The 21520-nt window shown below is 30.4% G+C and overlaps 1 protein-coding gene across 2 annotated transcripts in view; it reads left to right on the forward strand.

Moving 5' to 3' along the window:
* Positions 1-15101: 15101 nt before the first annotated feature.
* LOC118198978 (peroxisomal targeting signal 1 receptor-like) overlaps positions 15102-21520 on the forward strand; it is a 159956-nt gene continuing 153537 nt past the window's right edge. The window contains exon 1 of one of the 2 annotated variants that reach the window (XM_085827671.1): positions 15102-15228. The gene's annotated coding sequence lies outside the window, so the exon portion shown is untranslated. Of the gene's footprint in view, positions 15229-15747; positions 15893-21520 lie in introns of those variants that run through there. The other variant, XM_085827670.1, reaches the window with a different exon arrangement.

A 21520-nucleotide genomic window follows, 5' to 3' on the forward strand; every position in this document is an offset into this window, starting at 1 on the left:
GTTATGATTACAAGTTGTACACAAACATCGTTTATTCTACATTACTCATCTACTATTCTATATTACAGTTATGGTTAAACATAATAATAGATACAGTTACAGTTACATATATAACATCTCCCTTTTTTATAAAAAATAATAATAGTAGTAAAATTAAACATATTCTTTTAAATAATAAGGTTTCTTAACAGTCCTACCAGATCGAGTGACGTAGTTATGTCCATTTGAAAAATTTGATGATACTATACCTCTTTTGCTATTTGGTGACACAACACTTCTGTTAGATTTTGAAGGACTTACAGGCACATCTAAATTTGAAGTGCTCCTATTATTTTCATGTATCTCGGGCTCATCTATAACTTCATTCTCATAGTTGTTTTGTATTGCAAACTCTTCCTGATTAGTTCCTTTAAAAAGGTCTCTTCTGTTCCTTTCTACAATTCTTCCATCTGTTCTTATAATCCTATATGAACGTGGTCTTTCTGCTTCTTCTATAATTTTCCCTCTTTCATTTAGTTTTTTCCCTTTCTCTTTTATGTAAACATGATCTCCTGTTTTCAGTCGTTTTAATGGTCTTGCATTCCTATCATAATAACTTTTTTGTAAGATTTGTCTCTTCAGTAAATGTTGTTTATGGTCTTCATATCGTTTAGCTTGGACAAAATTCTCTTTTATAGGCATCAATCCATTTACTTTTCTTCCAAACATCAATTCTGAAGGTGACTTAATTTCATCTGAAATAGGAGAGTTACGATATTCCAGTAAAACTAAATATGGATCCTTGTTGTCAACTACAGCTTTTTCTAACATTCGCTTGACAGTTTGAATATGTCTTTCAACCATTCCATTAGACTGTGGGTATTTTGGACTTGAAGTTCTGGTTTCAAAATTCCATCTTCTTGCAAAATCTTTATATTTCCTGCAATTATATTGTGGACCATTATCCGAATATACTATTTTCGGAATACCATGTCTTGCAAAAATTGATTTCAATTGCTTTATCACTGCTACACTTGACAAATCTTCCAAATGTCCAATTTCAACATATTTGCTAAAATAATCTATAACTATTAGATAATCCCTTCCTTGAAAGTAAAAGAGGTCTGTTCCCAATACTTCCCATGGACCATTAGGTATTTCTTTAGATATCATTGGTTCTTTAGTATTAGCTTTTTGTAAACTTAAACATGTCTGACAATTCAGTACCAAATCTTCAATTTCTTTGGACATTCCTGGCCAATATAATATTTCTCTTGCTTTGATCTTGCATTTTACTACTCCTAAATGACCATAATGAATTCTGCTTAACATATCTTTTCGTAAACTTCTTGGTACAACAACACAGGAATTTTTAAATATTAATCCATTTGCTTCTGATAGTTCTTCTCTGAAGTTAAAATATGGTTTTGCCAGTTCTGGAACCATACATTTTTCATCTGGCCATCCAGTTTTAATTAATTTTCTTAAAACTTGTAGTTCTTCATCTTTTTCTGTTTCCAGTTGAAAAACTTCCATTTTACCATTAGACATTGGTATACATTCTACAACTAATCCAACATGAGCTTCTATTTCTCCTTCAAAGAAATCAGATCCTTTATCAGTGAATGATCTTGATAATGCATCCGCTATAAAAAGTTCTTTTCCTGGTTTATATTTTATCTCAAACTGATATGGCTGTAATCTTATACGCATTCTTTGTAGTCTTACAGGGCATTTATTTAATGGCTTTTTAAAAATTGATTCCAGTGGTTTATGATCACTTTCCACAGTAATATTTTTTCCAAATATATACTGGTGAAATTTCTCACACGCAAATACAATAGCTAAAGTTTCCTTTTCAATTTGAGCATAATTCTTCTGTGTATCTGTTAATGCCTTAGATGCATATGCCACTGGTAAATTATTCTGCAGTAAGACTGCTCCTAGTCCTTCTTGAGATGCATCTACAGATAAAACTACTGGCATGTTTATATTATAATACTGTAAAACTGGTTTATTTACCAAGACATCTTTTAGTCTTCTAAATGCTTTTTCATGTGTTGCATTCCAGTTCCAGATAACTTGTTTTTTCAACAAATCTCTTAAACATGATGTCAATTCTGATACATTAGGTATAAATCTAGAAACATATGTAATCATTCCTAGGAAAGTTTCTAATTCTTTCACATTTTTTGGTGGTTTTATATCTAGAATAGCCTTAATTTTGTCTTCATCTGGTTTTAAACCATCTTTAGAAAATATATGTCCCATATATTTCACTTCATTCAGCCCAAATTTACATTTATTTAAATTAAATTTAACATTCTTTTCTCTGGCTCTGTCCAACAACTTCTTTAATCTTGAATCATGTTCTTTTTTATCTTTACCCCAAACTAATAAGTCATCTATATATATTTGAACTCCTTCTAAATCACTAAAAATTTCAGAAAAACTTCTGTGGAAAACTTCTGGTGATGAACTCAGTCCATATGGCAACCTTAAAAAACAATATCTACCAAACGGAGTGTTAAATGTAGTAAATTCACAACTTGAATCTGACAGTTTAATTTGCCAAAATGCTTTGTTTGCATCTAAAATACTAAAGACCTTTGCATTTGTCATTTGAGATGAAATTTCTTCAAAGGTTGGTATGTGATAATGTTCTCTCAGTATATTTTGGTTAAGGTGCTGAGGATCTAAACACACTCTTAAATTTCCATCCTTTTTCCTTACTACCACTAATGAATTCACGAATTCTGTTGGTTGGTTAACTTTCTTTATAATACCATCTTTTTCCATTCTTGCTAATTCCTTTTTTAATGGATTTAATAAACTAAGTGGAATTTTCCTACAGGGTTCTATTTTACCAACAGCTCCTGGTTTTAATTTAATATGATATGTATATCCAGTTAAATTCCCAGTTCCTTTAAACAAATCTTGATATCCTTTTAAAAGTTCTGGTAACATTTCGTTAGAATCAGGATTTACTGTACAAATCCTTTGTATTAGGTTTAATTTTTGCAATGTAGGTAACCCTAAAATAGCTGGAACATTTTTATCACATGCTACGACTTGAAATTCTATTTCATCCTTGTTCCCTTTTGATGTTTCACATAATAATTTACATTTTCCAACTACATCAATTGTAGTACCATTGTAATTATTTAAAGTGACTTTTGATTTAGTCAAACATTTCTCTCTTAAATTTAATTGTTTAAATTTAGGCAATGGTAGCACATTACACTGAGCTCCAGTATCCAACTTAACAAATAAATATTTAGATATGTTTACTTTTAGTTTTTCAAACCATTCGGTTTTATTTTTAGAAAATGGATTTATATCTTCTACTGACCCTAAAATATATTCATTACCATTATTATGTAACTCATGCTCTAAATTATTCTGTACAACATTAACATTTTTAAAAGTGCACATTTTAGAAAAGTGATTTTTCTTTTTACAGTACAAGCAAATCTTATTATAAGCAGGACAGTTGTATAACTTATGAAAAGTTCCACATTTTCTACATGGTTTTGGATTATTGTACTTATTTCCTTGATAGTTTGAAGAAGATTTAGTACTTTGTTTTACATGATAGTCTTTCTTACAAGGCTGACTTTTTTCTTCTGAAGGTCGAAATTTATTACGTTTGATAGCTTCTATTTTATTTTCTTCAGTTAAAGTTTTCAGCTGAAGTTCTGCTAATTCAGAAGCTTTACACATTTTAATACATTTTTCCAATGTTAACTGATCTTCCCTTAATAATCTGTCTTTGAGATTTTTATTTAGAATTCCACTTACTATTCTATCCCTTATTAAACTATCTTTTAATTCTGCAAATCCACAGTTGCTACTTAATTTCTTTAAATCGGTTAAGAAATCATCAAACGATTCACCTACATGTTGTGTTCGACAGAAAAATATATGTCTATCAACACTTTCGTTTGCTTTCGGTATGCAAAAATTTTCGAAAGCTTCAGTTACTTTGTCAACATCCTTCTTATCTTCTTCACTTAAATTAAAAGTATTAAATTTTTCAAGTGCTTCTTCACCAATTATATGCAATAAAATAGCTACTTTAATTTCAGGTGATTTAGTAATACCACCAGACGCTAACATATAAATTTGGAATTTTTGTTTCCATTTCTTCCAATTTTCGCTTAAATTTCCTTCGAAACTTAGATTACTTGGTGGCTTTAATCCATCCATATTTAATTTAGGACATTAAATAGTTTATATATACGTATTTTTAGCCACTTCCAATAAAAATAAACAACTCACTTACCAGCGATATAAGTTTCGATTTCACAGTAAACAACTTCCCATGATGTTTTTGTTTAGAACATCTTTACCGAGGCTGCATGGTTCTTGAAAAAAGATTTTCTTTTTTAATCAACGACGGGCTGCGCCATGTGTTGTATTTTATATGTGTTGGGTACTGCTCAGTTATGATTACAAGTTGTACACAAACATCGTTTATTCTACATTACTCATCTACTATTCTATATTACAGTTATGGTTAAACATAATAATAGATACAGTTACAGTTACATATATAACAAGCCCGTTCACCGAGATTGGAACTCCAGACCAAACTATCAGTTTTCAGCTATTTTACCACTCAGCCACTAGTAGGCAGCAGCAAGTTTCTATGGCTCAGTTATGCACAGTTTGCAAATACTAATTATTTAACTTTAAAATTACATAAAAAATTCACCTAAATTCCAGAATTATTTAATTTACCCATTTTTCTTTTTTGGTCATTGGTTTCCTTTAAATTGTTATTTTTAACCTTACAGTAAATATTCTGCAATATATTGGAAATGCATGTGACATGCAATGATTTGCCATATTCACAAATACTATCATTCCAAATAACCCTGTTTTCAACTTATTAATATAGAAATGTTGATCTTTTGATGAAATATATAATTTCTCATACATTTCAGATATTAGGATTGAAAATATTTTAAATGCAGAGGTATTAATGAAAAGCACGAATTCTGTTGACCAAAATAAACCACCTCGATCAATAGCAGCCAAGTACGCAAAATCTTCCCAATATTCAACTATCATTTCTTTGTCAAGAATTAATTTTTTCCTGCAGAGATTACAATTTATATGCTTCAATACAGATCTACAAACATATCCAGAAATGTAAATTAGATACATTGTATCTTTTTCTGTAACATTAACATCATTGGATTGATGCAAAACATCACCAAATTCCTTATCAATAAGTTGATCATCATTAAAATCTTCAATATCATGACAAGAAAAATGTTATAAAATAAATGAACCTTTCTCAGAAATTGCATTTTAAGCAAACTAATTAATTTTAGTTTTCTTTTCGACTCTATAATCTGCTGTAAGGATACATTATAATTACAGCCACTCATTTGTTGAAATTGACCAAAAGGTCCCTCAAGGTTATCTGTCTGAAATTTTCCTGAAGGAATAAAAGGTAATTTAAATTCTTTTAAAAAATACTTTGAAAGTTCATTCAATGTTGCTGTTGTATGGAGAAGAGCAACTTGGGCTTCTTTTGACAGTTTCCCCAATTTGTGACTTACAGTTTTTTGTTGTTAGGCAAAAATCGTTCCATGATATAAGCCACGAACAAAACTGTGATAAACATTCTAAGCTTTTATCTTCTGTTGTCCTTATAAGCTGCATAAATACATCTCGAAACTGTAAGGCTTTTTTAGAGTGTTTAACATTCACAATTTTCCACCACTTTAAAATTACATCAATAAAATGTTTAGTTCTTAAGACATCTTTTCCATACCAAGTTCTATTATTCTGCGATTCAATTTGCAGAGCAGCTAAAGTCTTTTCATCAAAAAGTTTAATAGCAGTACTTACATTCTGTTCCTCTATAGAAGACGGAAATAAAACTTTCCTTGATAAAGTTGGAGCCATTTTAATATTATCGTTTTTTTCTATTTTATACAATCTTTTTAAATGTAGAACACTGGAATTGTAAACAATATTTGAGTTTTCAAATGACGGTATAAAAAATGTTTGGTTTGAATCGTTCTGATTGAACCAGTTGTTTCGTATAGATTTCGATAAATGAACTGGCTTTAGAGTAGAATTGGGTGCCCCTTCGATTGGCGACATTTTTTAAAAAATTTTGGCGATGAAACCTCACTTCTGGTTACCACAATAGTTTTCAATTTGTTTTAGCTTCCTGATTTTATTTAAATGAAAATAGATTGATGTGTACATGGACATATTTAAGGCGCAATGCCTAGTTTGTGCAATTCTAGGATGTTTTTTTAAGTAAAAACAGATCGATGTATACGTGGACATAGACCTTATGTAATTCTTCGACTTCTTATTTTGGTTTTGTGTAGCGGCCATCTTGAAATTGTGACTTCCTGGCGCCGATCTTGGCATCAAGAAAGAATCGCCAATAAACGAGGGGCACCCAATTGTAATCTTTTACCAACGAACTGTATCAAATAATGTAAATATAGGAAGATTATGCATGGTAGGGTTTATAAATGAGGATTTTAATGCACCACCACAAAGCATTTTGAACATATTTCCGTTAATTCTATTATTGTCTTATATTAGAGTTATGATTCGATAGCCACAAGACTGTACATGGTCAATTACTTGTTTTGTAAATATTAATAATTGATGTGATGATAAGTTTTTTACGGGAAACATTGCTACAATATCTCTGTCTTTTGCTAATATAGCTTATCATAAATGTTTACAGTGTTGTGGCCTCCATCTGCGAATTACCCGAAAAACCTAAAACACGACCACTTTTATACGAAACTTGTGGTTTTATATATATCTCATCTAATAATAAATTGACAATTTTTTCAGAATCATTTAAAATTTCACATTTTTTTTTTTTTCAAATACATCCAGTGACTTGTTTGTAATCCAGAATCTGCTCGGCCAATTTTCAGAGATAACTTCCTTAAGTATGACGGATGAGGCAATATAAAATACTTACTGTTACGTATAATATTGTAGCTGTTTGGATTACAATAAAATATATAACAAGACCAGGCAAAGAATTCTGCACTATACGAATGCTGTTTCATTTGCATTAATTGAATCTGTTCATACAAAAACTTAAATTTCTCAGAATGTGGATTATTTTCTGTTTCTGCACATTTCAACAGTAGTTCTGATATTTTATCTAAATTTCAATTGCAGTCATCATGAATATCAGAAGCAGAAAAACCATCCAAATGGCTAATCACTGTCTCAAGTTTAAACCATTTATCACATAGCTTTTCTTCTCCAAATATCCATTTGAACTTTTCAATGGGAATTTCATTTTCATTGCAAAAAACTCTTACATTTAAATCGTCCAATATTTTTAAAGATACAAGCACTTTTGAACAGTTTAAAAATTCTAATTTCGATAGCCAAAAGATCTTACCTTTGGTTATGAATATCCATGATGAGGGAAGATCTATTTTTCTTGCAAAACCATTACTAATACCGTTCCATCATCACGAACAGCTTTATCTTCTCGAACGACAAATTTTTTCTTCAAAATGCTTAATGCATACAATACTGTGTTTGCCAGCTGCAAAATCTTTGCGATTAATATTTTTTATCCATTTCTGAGAGAGTACAGGATACGAAGGAAATTTGAAAGTCGACAGTTGTTCATTACTGCTATCGTAATTTGATCGGCATTTAGATACACTACACTTTCTTGGCATTCTAAAACACACTTTTTCTTATAAATTCGAATTCACAATATAATATTTTACTTTCCGGTAAAATACAAAATTTTTCAGAAGAAAAACACATGTAAACAATTATTTCACTAGCACTAGTCCTACGGCTAAGGCTCCTATATACCAGGCTGAATCATCAGGCATTCGCTATCCCAAGTGGGAGATTAAATGGCGGCTGTGTAGTTACGGTGCAACAATTTTTTGTGTTTTTTTTGTGTAAAATGGGCGGATGTGCAGCTATTAATTGTTCAAATCATTCACGGAAAGGTCATACATTGGTAAAATTTCCTAAAAATGAAGAAAGAAGAAAAATATGGGTAAATAATTGCCGAAGAGACAATTGGAAACCTGGTCCAAGCGCTGAAATTTGCTTAGTAAGTATAATGTTAATTACGCCTTGATTTAGAGTTTATATCTTCTCTGATGTTTATAATGTGTAAGTAAAGTGAAATTCTTGTGTACAATAACCTAAGTATCTGCTAATTTCTGTAATAATAGCTATAATTAAATTAGTCTAGGGTTAATGTACCCGTCGCCAAACATCGCCAATGTGGATGTTTTGAATGTGGAAAAGAAATTTCTCTTCTAATATAAAGCGCAAATTTTGTTTTCCTGTGCTAATTGTGGAAATTATACTAATGTAACATGAAAATTAGCATATTGAAATTTATTAAAAAACAAATCATAATTTGGAAAGTCAAGATAAAATCTGAATGTTTGCTAAAGATATATGTAACATTATACTATAGTTGCAATATCGTTGGAATGATATATAATTTTTTTCTTTATTTTATAATCACTATTGTTAAAAAGTTAGATGAGTTTTTTATGCACGGTGCCCACTAATGTTTCTTGGTTAAAATAACTTCCAGAATTTTGACATTGACATCTGAAGTCAATAGAATAAATTGAATAGTATGAGACAAAATATATATAATCTGACTTCAATAACTGCAAGTACCATATATTTATAATCACAGTATTATACAATTTGGCAATGGAGTAAAGATTTAGAAATGAATGCAGAACATTCAAATAAGCACAGAAAACTTGTGAAACAGCATGTGTATTTTTCAAAAATAATTGTAGTGTTTTTAATGCATGTGTAGTGTTTAATGTATGCATAACAATCAAATAAATCTGCCTATAATGATGAATTTCAAAGGCCAAGCCAAAATCCTTTCATGAATTTGATACTTCTAAAGAATGTGATCTCGTCAAATTAAATCCTCATGACATTGATAAACAGTTATTACTGATATGTGTTACAAAGCAGATTTTTATACATGATAAATAATATTTTCTGAAGCGTTATTTTGTGTTGTCATCTCTAAATAAGAAATTGCCTGCAAATTCAGAAAGCTACTGAACTACGTTCTAGAGTTTTTAATAACTTTAATTGGATATGTCTGTGGGGATGTAATTTAAAAAATTGTCGTTTAAACTGGCCTTGATGCTTTTTAAAATGCATGTTGGCACTGTGCTTCGAAATTAGGCCTATGTTTTGAATGATTAGAGAATTAAAAATTAAATATTTCAATTAAAGCAATAAACATTACTACAATTATAACAAGAATCATAGTCTGCTCTAATTATAAATGTATTTATCGGCCTAGTATCTTAAAAGTTGGGTGAAGTGAACTCATATTTTCTTATCTATTGTAAGAGCACTATAGCAAGAAATATAAAGTTTTATTTTAGTTGTTTTTAATTTTATAGCAAAACACTACTTCATTTAATTTTTGGATAATGTTCTAAAGAACACTTTAAATTATAGGCAAAAAATAAATATTGGATAATTAAATTCTGCCCAAGCTTACAAGATGCTGCTGCTGATATGTTAGACATGGTTTGTTTATTGTTTCAGTTTTTTATAATACTGGGCCTAATTTAATTACCTGCATATTTATTTATTGTCTATACTTACTTACAGTTCATGCTTGCTGCCTTTGGCACAACCTCACTGTGTGAAACACTTTTCTCACATTTCTTTCGTGTGGTTTGTTTTTTGTACTTTTATTTATTTTGTATACTTTTTTTTATTACTTTATGTATTTACAGGATCATTTTGAGGAATCTCAATTTGAGTCACTATGCAAAGATAGTTAAAAACTAAGAAAAACTGCAGTACCAACACTCTTTAGCATTCCAAATCCACCACCATCTGTAACTGACAAGAGGATAAGAGAAGTAAGATGTCCTAAGCCAAATACTGAAGGGGTAAATTATTTAATATTCTCCAAAAAAATTGTTGAAAAAATCATTGTTATTACAAATATATTAATTCAGTCAACCATTGTTTAAAAAAATAATCACAGCATAACATGTTTACTATTTCTTTTTGAATTTAGGAAACTCTACCTGCTTCAAATGAAGAGTTGTTAAAAAAAATAGAATTCCTTGAGCAACAGCTTCAAGAAAAAGATGCAAAATTGACATCATTTTTGTCCGATGAGCAAGTAGGAACCCTTGCTGTGCAGTCAAAAAGGAACTGGTCAGAAAAGTCCATTATAAAAGGACTGAAGATGCGATTTGCTTTGAGCAAACATGGATATAATTACCTCAGAAGTACTGGATATCCAGCACCATCGTACAGTACCTTGAACAGGAGGATTAGGGACATAAAAATTAATTTCGGCATTTTAGAAAATTTGTTTTTTTTCCTCAAGACAAAAGTTCATTCATTGGATGCTCTTGATAGGAACTGCTGCCTTTTAGTTGACGAAATGGAAATAGCTTCATATCAAGATTTTGATACATCGTCTAAGTCATTCATTGGAAATGTTACGTTAGGAAGCTAAGCATTACACTATTGTAATGCTTAGAGGCCTTAAAACATCATGGAAACAGATTGTTGCCAATGAATTAACAGGGCCTTCAACATCAGGTTCTGACATGAAAGATCTAATTCATAGAACTGTAGTAGCAGCTACAGAAATAGGTTTAACTGTAAGAGCCTCTGTTTCAGATATGGGAAGCAATAACAGAGCAATGTGGTCGTCATTGGATGTGTCTGTCTCTAGGAGAGATAGGAAGACAAATTACAACATTGGAGGACCTGATGTTTTCATTCACAGTATTGCAGATGTACCACATCTCATTAAAAATATGAGAAATACATTTCTTTCAAGTATTATAATATTACCAGAGGAATTTCGCCACCAGCATGCCTTGCCATCGAGGATAGTATCTTCAGTGTATGTGAAACGACTCTGGTCAAGTGAGATAGAAGCAGATGCTGCCCTGAGATCTCTACATCACTTGAACAGAGTTCATCTCTTCCCAACACACTTTTCCTCGATGAATGGGGCATCTGCTGTGCAATTGTTTTCTGTAAAAACAGCTGCTGCTATTGAAAAAGCAGGTATTTTACACCAAGTTGCAAAGGAAGCATTAACTTCTGCATGGTGGCTGAGACTTGTAGCAGAATGGTTTACAATTATGACTACAAGGCATCCAAAAAAAGGCATCACTATCAAAAATCAAGATGAGAAATTTAATATTTGATTGAAATTCATTCATGTGACTGAAACTGTTCAGTTTGGGAAAGCATGGAAGCCATTTCAAACTGGCATTATTATAAGCACATTGAGTGTTGTGAAACTCTCAAAAGAATTATTTTCCGAGGGGTTTACATTTTTCTTACCAGGCAGGTTGACACAAGATGCGCTGGAAAATGCCTTTTCACAGATTAGACGAAAGTTGGGTGCAAAGCCTACTGCTTTGCAAGCCAAGAGAGCACTGAAATTAGTGTGCCTATCACAGTTCATTTCAGATATCAATAATCCAAATTATTGTTCTGAAAGTGACCACAGCCTCTTTGATGCTTCTGAATTAGAGGTTGCTATCAGAAAGGAGGTCTTGCATCCTATCTCCAATTCTGTAGTGCCATCTACCTCTTCTGCAGTGGCAGTGAAACGTCGCTTGCCCCCAGCTGTGGAAGAAAATGATATACATTACATCGCAGGAGCCATATATAATAAGTTGTTGAAAAAAAAAAGCATATGTGAAAACTGTAAAACAGCTATGACCATTTCAGAGGACATGCTGGAACCTGACATACCCGAGCATCGCACAATTCTTACAAAACATAGCAATAAAGGTGGACTGAAGGTCATCTCTTCAGGAATGTATCAAATATGTAGGGAAGCTGAACGAGAATTTCAAAAATGTAAAGATGTACTCCTTCGTTTACAATCAGCCATCACAAAAGAATTAGTTGAAAGAATAATTGATAAATGTACGCATGTGGCCATGCCAGAATGCTGTAATCTTAAGAAAGTAATTATTGATAATTTTTTTTATTACTAGATGCAAAGGCCTTACACAGCATCTTATCAACAAAAGAGCCCATAACGTTTCATATTCATCAGCATCGGCCAATAAGAAACAAAAAGTAAAATAATTTTAGAAGGTATGTATGTTTTATATTAAATAATTTATGTGTTTTATGTAATATGTATTACTTTTTCCTAGGCTACAAGTATATAAATTTCTGTGTTTGATGTTATATATGTTACTTTCTGCTAGGCTATGAGTATATTATTATGGTATTATTTTCTTGTTTCTAATATATAGAAATATAGCATATTTTCCAGTATAAAATTTCAGTTCAGTTTTACTTAAAAGTATGGGAAAGCAGATTTGTTTCATGCATGATCTTTATAATACTGGTATGAAATGAATGAATTTTAATCTGTAAACAATTTTTTGTTAATATTGAAATGTGTTTCCTTGGGTACATTTTTAGGCACTTGTGGATCATGTCAGACAACATGCAATAGAAAAAAGATGTCCGTGTGCATAAATTTTTCATTGTGTTACTTCATTTTATCTAAATTTCAAGGATAATTCTTTTCATTTTTATATGGCATGTTATTAGTATAAAGGCTAGTGAAAATAAATTGGTATGTGTATCTGTTTTTGAAGTGTAATGCTTAAATAAAAAGATGGTGTGTGTTTCTTCATTTAAATAAAATTTCAAAGATAGTATTTTTCAGCGTTGTACTGTTTGTTATTTCTCAATGTAAAGGGTAACAAGGGGAAAAAAACTGGTATGGTACATCTGTTTTTTAAGCATGATAATTTTATTTATTTCTTTAGTGATGCATATATATATAGAGAGAGAAGGTATTTGGTCCAACTGAAGTTATAATAAATCTAATTTTACTAGATCTGTCCCTCCCCTCAGGTGTAGAAAATTTTCAAATGCAGAAAGTTTATTTGCAGAATTAATTCATTTCTGATAAACTTATTATCATTAATTTTTTATATACCATGTTATTAAGTTACACGTATGACTACTGTGTAATAAACTTGTATTTAGGGCAAAAAATTAACTGTTTTGCAGCTGGTGACTAATATCATATGCTTCTAAGAATATTACTTTAACTTTTTTCATAACTTTTGTATTTCAGGAACATGAAACTGTTATTTTGATATACTTAAATAATAAAAGTGTGTATCTGAATCAATTAATGGATACAAATATTTTACAGTTATTTTTAGAAGATATTTGCCATATCGCTTCTAATAATTCATAAATTATATTAAAATATAGGTAAATAATTTGGTGCAGAATTCAAATTTAGGGTTTGAAATATAGTGAATCATGAGACTAAATGATTTTTATTGTCATGATTTGCCTGGGCTTAAGAATGTACTTTTCGCCCGGTGGAAATTGTCATCAAACTGTCCTGAACAGGCTTTTTGTTGATAATAACTTCCAGGCTTATCAGTACCTCCTTTTGAGTGGAGGGTATACAAATATAGTACCCAATTTAAATTACATTGTGATTGTAATAATATTGTGATATTAAATAAGTGATTATAATTACAATTTAGATAATTGCTTTGTAATTATATTACATTGTATCTGTGAACTCTTAATTTCATTACTTTATGCAATTATGTTGTAAGTGCATAATCTAATTGCAATAATATAATCTATTCACAATTACAAAATAATTATAAATGCAGTTACATCTTAAATAGAGGCCATTTTAATACTTTTAAATTTTTGCAAGATAACTTCCCATTAAGGTTCATTTGGAGGAAACTATGCAAATACTAAAAAAGAAGTTATGTTAAATTTACATATTTTGTACAGTAGTTTCTTGTTATAATGCTGTTCAATATATCTTCAATACTTTTGTAAATTTAACGACATTCTTTGCAATTACTGTGGGGCTTTAAAAAGAAGTTTCTTAGTTATGCTTTCTAATAAGAATGTGTTAAAAATTAAGTATTATGTATAATAACTAACAATTAAAAAAACTTGACTGCATGAAAATGCTGTTGCTGTGTAAAATAAAAAATAAGCTTTCTTTTATGCTTTGAAATGAATTACATGTGGTTAAGTCGTCCTTTTACAATTTAAGAATGTGGTTAACACACATTCTTAAATTGGACAGGTTTTATCTAAATTATTAGTATAAAATATATAAACTATGAATTATTTTGTAACATAACTCAAATTACAAAATTCATTCTATATACGTTCAAATTTATTATCTTTTATGGAATAACTGTTTTTTAATTTAGGTAAAAATTGGATTTTTAGAAGTATTACAAATACAATGCAACACAAAGGTGATCTGATTGGAGAGGAAGGACTTTTTATTACGGTTTCTAGTTCGTATTTATATTACATTTGGTGAAAGTCATCCAAAACACAGAATGCTGTACTTTCTTCTTCCATATATGTTATGAAATATTTCACACATTTAAAAGAAAGTGTTTCTTCAGAGTCTTGCACAATTATTTCCATATACCTCAGACTAAAATGACAACATATTCTTAAGTTATTTTTTTAGTATGAATTTACAGTGTTTTTATGGAAATTTTTGTTAAAATGTCATTAAGATAAATTTATTTGCACACTCTCCGCTTTAACTATTTCCCCATTTGACATTATTGAAAGTTTTTATTCATATCTTATTTATTTTAGTCTGCTAACGAAACTGAAACATCTAAAGAATAATTTATTTTGAATATGTTTACAAAATATACGCGAAATTTTTATTTAAGTGAAAACGTCTATATACTATTCGAGAATTAATTAATTATCCGAAAAGTTTATGTGCGCTGAATGCCGCGCGTCTATAAAATAAATCTTTAAAAAAAAAAACAGCAGACATTCAGCCAGCGTGTGCGATAAACGCGCCAAAATTGGTAGCGCGTTCCCTCCCTCGCCAAGAGAGAAAAGTTGGTGATTCAGCCTGGTTTAGAAGAGCCTTACCTACGGCGAAGCAATGTCAACTTACAAAATTGAAAGCCTAAGATTATGACGTCAGATCATGTGATCATCAGATTGGAGCAGGCCTGTAGATATCTAGTTGGCCTTGGCTCAGCGACCGTTTCTCTGCGTCCAAACCTCGATCATTTGAGCAGCCATGTTGTTTCCCATCTCACCCAGATAGATCGTGTTGTGTTTTTTTCGACACCTAGCCAAGATTGACGTGAGCCACTCTTTTGTGTTCCCATCCAACCAAGATTGACACGAGCCATCATTTTGTTTCTCAATCGAAAAGTAAATTTTCTGAATGGGTACCGGTGTTCAAATACTTTTGTGACCGACTCTACACACTTTATTCATCGCTAAGATTAATGTTATTCTAACGCATTGAGCATATTTTCATTCTTCATATTAATTTATTTTTATAATTGAGTATTTAGCAGTTATATAGACCCCAAAGTACTATCTGTAAGCTTCCACTAAGAATGTTGACCAAAATTTGATTCTGACATTATGATAGAGCATAAAAATGGAGTCTCGTGATGATATACATGTCTAAGAAATTTTTATCGGCAAACAATTTGATTAAATTTCTAGTTCTTTAAGGTATTGAGTTTGTAAAATTTAAATAAGCCTTTATTTAAATGATTTAGAAATATGTCATCAACAAAGATTTGTTTTCCTTAATGTTCATTAACTATTATTGAATGCGGAAAATATTTCGTTCATTTAATGTGCCTAAAATATTTTTAAACTACTGGAATACTATAAAATTCAGCTAAAAATTTTTAAATAAATAAATAAAAACTTTTTTGCGTCATTATCTTTTGATTAAAATATTTGTGGCATCAATATGAAAGATGTCTGTAATAATATCTGTATTTAGAAAGTTTTGAGTAGTATACATAACTGTATTATATATATATATCGATACTTTCAAGTTGTGAACTTCAGACGAGTAAGTTTTTGAATAAATTGTGTAAAAATGTTTAGTTTAAGATAACATTATATAAGTTATATGATAATTTGTTTCTCTGTAAAAGAGGTCAAGTTTTCAGTAAGCCTAGTTATTTTATAATTTCGCAGCATATAGATTAATTCCTAAAAATGGGTGATGCAACTTGTTCACCATAGAGAACCAAAGGTTATCATTTAGCACTTTCCTTGAATTAGAAAATTGCTGCATTTAAGTTATTGCGTATACTGATTTTTCCGTTTGAAATGCGTTTTCCATGTTCCTTTAATTCCCTAAATATAAATTCCGAAAAGGCGAAAAAGGTAGTGTTTTGTTTCACACAATTTGGTAATTAGAAATAATAATATTTTTTTTGTATAGTTTTTATGCGTTGTTGATTGTATATTTATTAGAACATTTCCTTTAGACTAATATTGTATTTTGTATTCAGTAGTGAAATTATTTTAAGTATATTATTAAAAAGGGCATTTAATAATCCCTTATCTTTTTGTGTACATCATGGTTTCTTGTGTAATGGTACGTTAAGTAAAAAATGTTAATTACTCATAATATCTTGGTATAGGTATAGTTTGGAGGTTTGTAAATTTCACATCCTTGACCTATTTTTAGTTCTGGTAATGAAAGTTTGTGCTGAATTTTCCCATTGTGAAAAAGTGAAGGTGATTGTTTATCTCCATTCCCTTCTGAATTATAAAATTAATATGGTTACATTGAGTATTTTATTGATGTAAATGTTTATAAATTTGTGTTTATTATACATCTTGGTTGTTGTGCAGTCTTAATATATATGAATCATTATATATTAAAGTCATATATATGAATATATTAAAGTCATATATATGAATATATTAAAGTCATATATATGAATATTTAAACCCCTCATTTCATTTATCTCATAACAATTATATATATATTTAATTTATTTTTACTTTATTTAAATTAAAAAAGTGAAATTGATAGAAAATAAAACTTGTGTATCTTGTTTTTTGATAAAAATCATAGAATTCTTTCGATGTGAATTTAATTATGGGCATTATAAAACATGTAATCTTAATATCGGATCTTATTTATAATTATAAAATTCATACATTATGTCAGATTTTATCAGTTCTTTGTTTTTGCTGTGTTTTGTCCTTGATTTTGAAGTTATAAATGTTTTGTAAGTGCAGTTTTTTGTGACACTTTAACCCTCTGAGCGTTATGAGTTTAGCCTTGAAATTTCAATGCTTCTCAAAATATCATGAATAAATTGTATTTTCTTGGTTATAATTAAAAAAAGAATCTCCCACTTTGTACCTTGATTCCTTTACTTTCATTTTTGGTATACATCCAATCTGAAATCGAACGCCTTTAAAGCTGGCAGAAATTTGTATGTGTATTGAATATGAAAGCCACCCTTTTATATGAAATTTTCAATCCTTAAAGCTGAGAGGGTTAAAGTATTTTCTAAATATTATATTTTTAATAAGGGCCATAAGACGTTACGGTTAATCTTTGGATTATGGTAACTTGGCGAAAATTTGGCGAACAACCCTGCTACAGCAACCTGCTAGTTTTGTTTTGGATGCCATTTTGTTTTCACGAAGTAAAGGCATTCTTTTTTTTTACTCACTCAACATTTTTTCCCCCAATAATCTGCTAGCCGAATTACGCTTATGCTAGAACTTTTATGGAACAAAAGTGCTTAATCATGACGAAGATTAGGTGCGAAATTGGGAGACAGTGCAGAATCGCACACTGCTTGCCACGGTTTTTAAGAATTCCACATACACGGTATCCATGTACACGTCGACCAATTTTCACTTAAAAAAACATCCCAGAATTGCACAAAAATGACATTGCGCACACTCTTGACTTTATCCATGTACACGGCTAAAGTCCTAGCTAGTAACCTTTATCGCCTTACCAAAATGTAGCCAAACTACCTGTTACCACATTCCAAAGATTAGCCAACATTATGTTTTGTTATAAAATATGAAAAGTCAATGGGTGAAAATATTAGTGATTCTAATTATTAAAACCTCAAAGTTTTTGTTACATAATTTTTTTTTGTCCTCATAAAAGAAGCATTAACACTTCTATCCTTAGAAATAAGTGTTCTAAGCCTCATGCACAAACAGTCTAGTGGGTGGAAAAGGTGCTTAGCTTAGTCTTGAATAATTTTTTTATTTTTTATTTATCAAGTGCAGAAGTCTTATAAATGTGTGATGGCATTCATTTATGATATAGTAATATTCTAGCAAGTCCTCCTTTCTTTTTTTATTGTAAACCTAATTTGTTTTAAATATATGTACATGTCCTGTATCTTGAATTTCTAGCGATAATTTTGATCTAGTATGTCCAATACAAATTTTTAAAGTCTAAATCTTGTGTCTGATGTTGAATTGAATTTGAATGGAAAGATCAAGTTAGGTTTTCCTATTTTAATGACTTTTATATTTTCAAAACATTTTAACGACAAATTTCTTTTTTTTCTTTTTTTCTTTTTTTTTTTTTTAGGTGGTAGACTATAATTTGAATAAACTTCAGACTGCCCCCCTTTTTTAATATTTATTATTAATTTTGGTAAAAGTATATTTTAGGGTACCCTTTGGAGAAACTTGGCGGTAAATGGTTACCGAGTTTCTGCAATTCTTTTACTTGTTATTTTGGCCCAAAAATCGCTGCTACACAAAGCCAAAATAACAATTTGCACAAAGTCGGTATCCATGTACACATCAACCTATTTTCACTTTAAAAAAACTTCAGAGAATTGCACAAACTAGGTTTTGCGCACTCCCTTGACTTTGTCCATGTACACATCGAACTATATTCACTTAAAACATCAAAGGAGCATTCAAGAAAAAATATATAATCTGAATAAACTACATTTTAAATCAAACAATGAAATAACATAAAAAAGGAAATTCATCTTAAACGATTAACATGAAGGAAATATCTATTTACCTTATTTATGAATTTACACGTCTTCAGTCAAACAAAATTCCTTAACAGCATCCAAACTATCTGAACTAGAATCTGTATACTGTTGTCGTTGCATAAATTCACAAAATAAGAGTAAAAAGTATCCTCCTTTGAAAATATCTGATGTTCGACTATACGCATTTCCTTCCTCCAAACCGGACACATAATAATGGCTACTAAGTAAACATTGATTTACACACCAGCCAATTAATGCTTTTTTCCTTTTCCTTCCAAATCCTACTGAAACTTCAAATTAATCTTGACACTTTCAGCCAAAGCTAATCTTTGGAATATGGTAACAAGTAGTTTGGCGACATTTTGGTAAGGCGATGAAGGTTACTAGCTAGGACTTTAGCAGTGTACATGGATAAAGTCAAGAGTGTGCACAATGCCATTTTTGTGCAATTCTGGTGTTTTTTTTAAGTGAAAATAGGTCGACGTGTACATGGTTACCGTGTATGTGCAATTCTTAAAACGCGGCAAGCAGTTTGCGAATTCTGCAATTTCGCACCTAATCTTCATCATGATTAAGCACTTTTGTTCCATAAAAGTTCTAGCATAAGTGTAATTCGGCTAGCAGATTGTCAGAAAAAAAGTGCTGAGTAAAATAAATAAATAAATAAATAAAAAAAATAATAATTAAAAAAAAATGCCTTTACTTCATGAAAACAAAATGGCGTCCAAACAAAAACTAGCAGGTTGCTGTAGCAGGATTGGTTGCCAAAAAATCGCCAAGTTACCATAATCCAAAGATTAACCTCAGCAAATCGCAAAGTAACAAAGTACTAATCCATCATACCCCAAATCTGACGCACACTTTCCAAATTTTTTCCATGATTCAAATTCGCCACAACCAATAACGTCATAATAGGGTTTCCATAGACTACTCCTTCAACTACTCAGGTTGTCATAAATGAGACAACAACTTGGCGATACATGAAACAACAATTTGGCAATAATACAAGGGGTACCCTAAAGTCAACTCTAATTTTAATTTTTATTGTTTATTAGATTTTATGTGTACCAATTTGTATTTCAGTGACAGGTAAATTTTATGTATAAAAGAGCCAATTTAAAAGGCTTTTTGCTGGAGTATGTGGTTTAATCCTAGTATATGGTACACACGGGATTTGGCAACATTACTAGGAGAAGTAAACATGAGCAGTAAAGGGGTCATTTTGGTGTTGGTGAAAGTTTTCAAAAATGCGTCAAGGCCGTGCCGTATACTAGGATTTTACCGAGCATGCTACTTAGTATGCATTTTTAGGCAGTGCTTAGAAATATATCCATATGTATATTATATACACATTTGGTTCTCTTTCTTTCTATATATATATAAGGTGAAATGCAGAATCGCCTACTTATTCCCCCTCTTTATCGATGTGTACATGGGCAAAATCAAGGGTGTGCGCAATGCCGAGTTTGTGCAATTCTTCGATTTTTTTTGTAAGTGAAAATAGGTTGATATGTACATGGATACCAAGTTTGTGCAATTCTTTGACTTTTTATTTTCAAATTGCCAATTTTGAAACACGTGCCAAGCAGTAAGTGATTCTACACTTTTCCCTATATATACATATATATAATTATACTGTACACTGAAATTCAATTCTCAAGAAATTCAAGATGATATTTTAAATTCAATTCTCGAGAAATTCAAAATGATATTTTAAATTCAATTCTCAAGAAATTCAAAATGATATTTTAAGTACATTATTTAATAAATATGTATAAACATACATTTTATAGTTTAAAATATAGTACAAGTTAATGAAAAATGCTGTGCTCTATCATGAGAAAAAGTTTCAACTAAGCCATTGTGCAGCAGAATAAAAAAAAAATCTTGATTAAAAAAATTGAGTAGAAAAATTCAGATTTTTAAAAATTAAATCATGTTCCTCCCACATTAACTTAAATGGTTACCATGCATTGTAGTTTTTTCAGAATAAGTAAACATTATAAACAAATCAATGATATTAGGAACATGTTTTTACTCAAGAATTAATGTAATGATTAGTAGTTGGAGATAATATGAATTATGCATTATTTTATTAATTAGTAACATAAGAACAACAAAATACCTTAGTATCTTTTTGCCATTCGTAAATTGCAAAGTTAAATTTAATGAAAAAAATAAATACTCTCCATGGTGTTACTTAATGGTATTGTTTCGATCAACATAAAAAAAGCAGGAAAAAAGGCAATCAGAGTGCGAAAATGAGTGAAGTTTCTACTCGCCCTTCAATTTATCCGCCTCATTCTCCAATATGGGGATTAGAATGTATGCTGATAAAAAAAGCTTCCTAGAAGCTGATAGAGAAAAATTGTTGAGCAGACATGAAAACGATGAAGAATTATCCCCAAATGTATCAACGTGTATTACTCGCTATTGTCGAGGAAATTGAATTACATCAGCAATTTTTTAATATGCCCTTAGTAGATGCCGTACCAAGCACTGACTCTACTAATCAAATTCGTGAAATTCACACACATGAAAATATGGACGAAAACTCTAAGAAAAATACCAATAAAATTACCACTCCACCTAATAGCCCTTCTAAAAAAACTTCTTGAAAAACTCAAAACGAAAAAACTGAATGGCGAATGCTGAATAAACCTGTAAACCAACCATTAATTTAACTAAGA

This window comes from Stegodyphus dumicola, chromosome 12 (genome assembly GCF_044657685.1).
Source record: "Stegodyphus dumicola isolate Sdum_Otavi_A_Nest chromosome 12, ASM4465768v1".
Lineage (NCBI taxonomy): Eukaryota > Metazoa > Arthropoda > Arachnida > Araneae > Eresidae > Stegodyphus > Stegodyphus dumicola.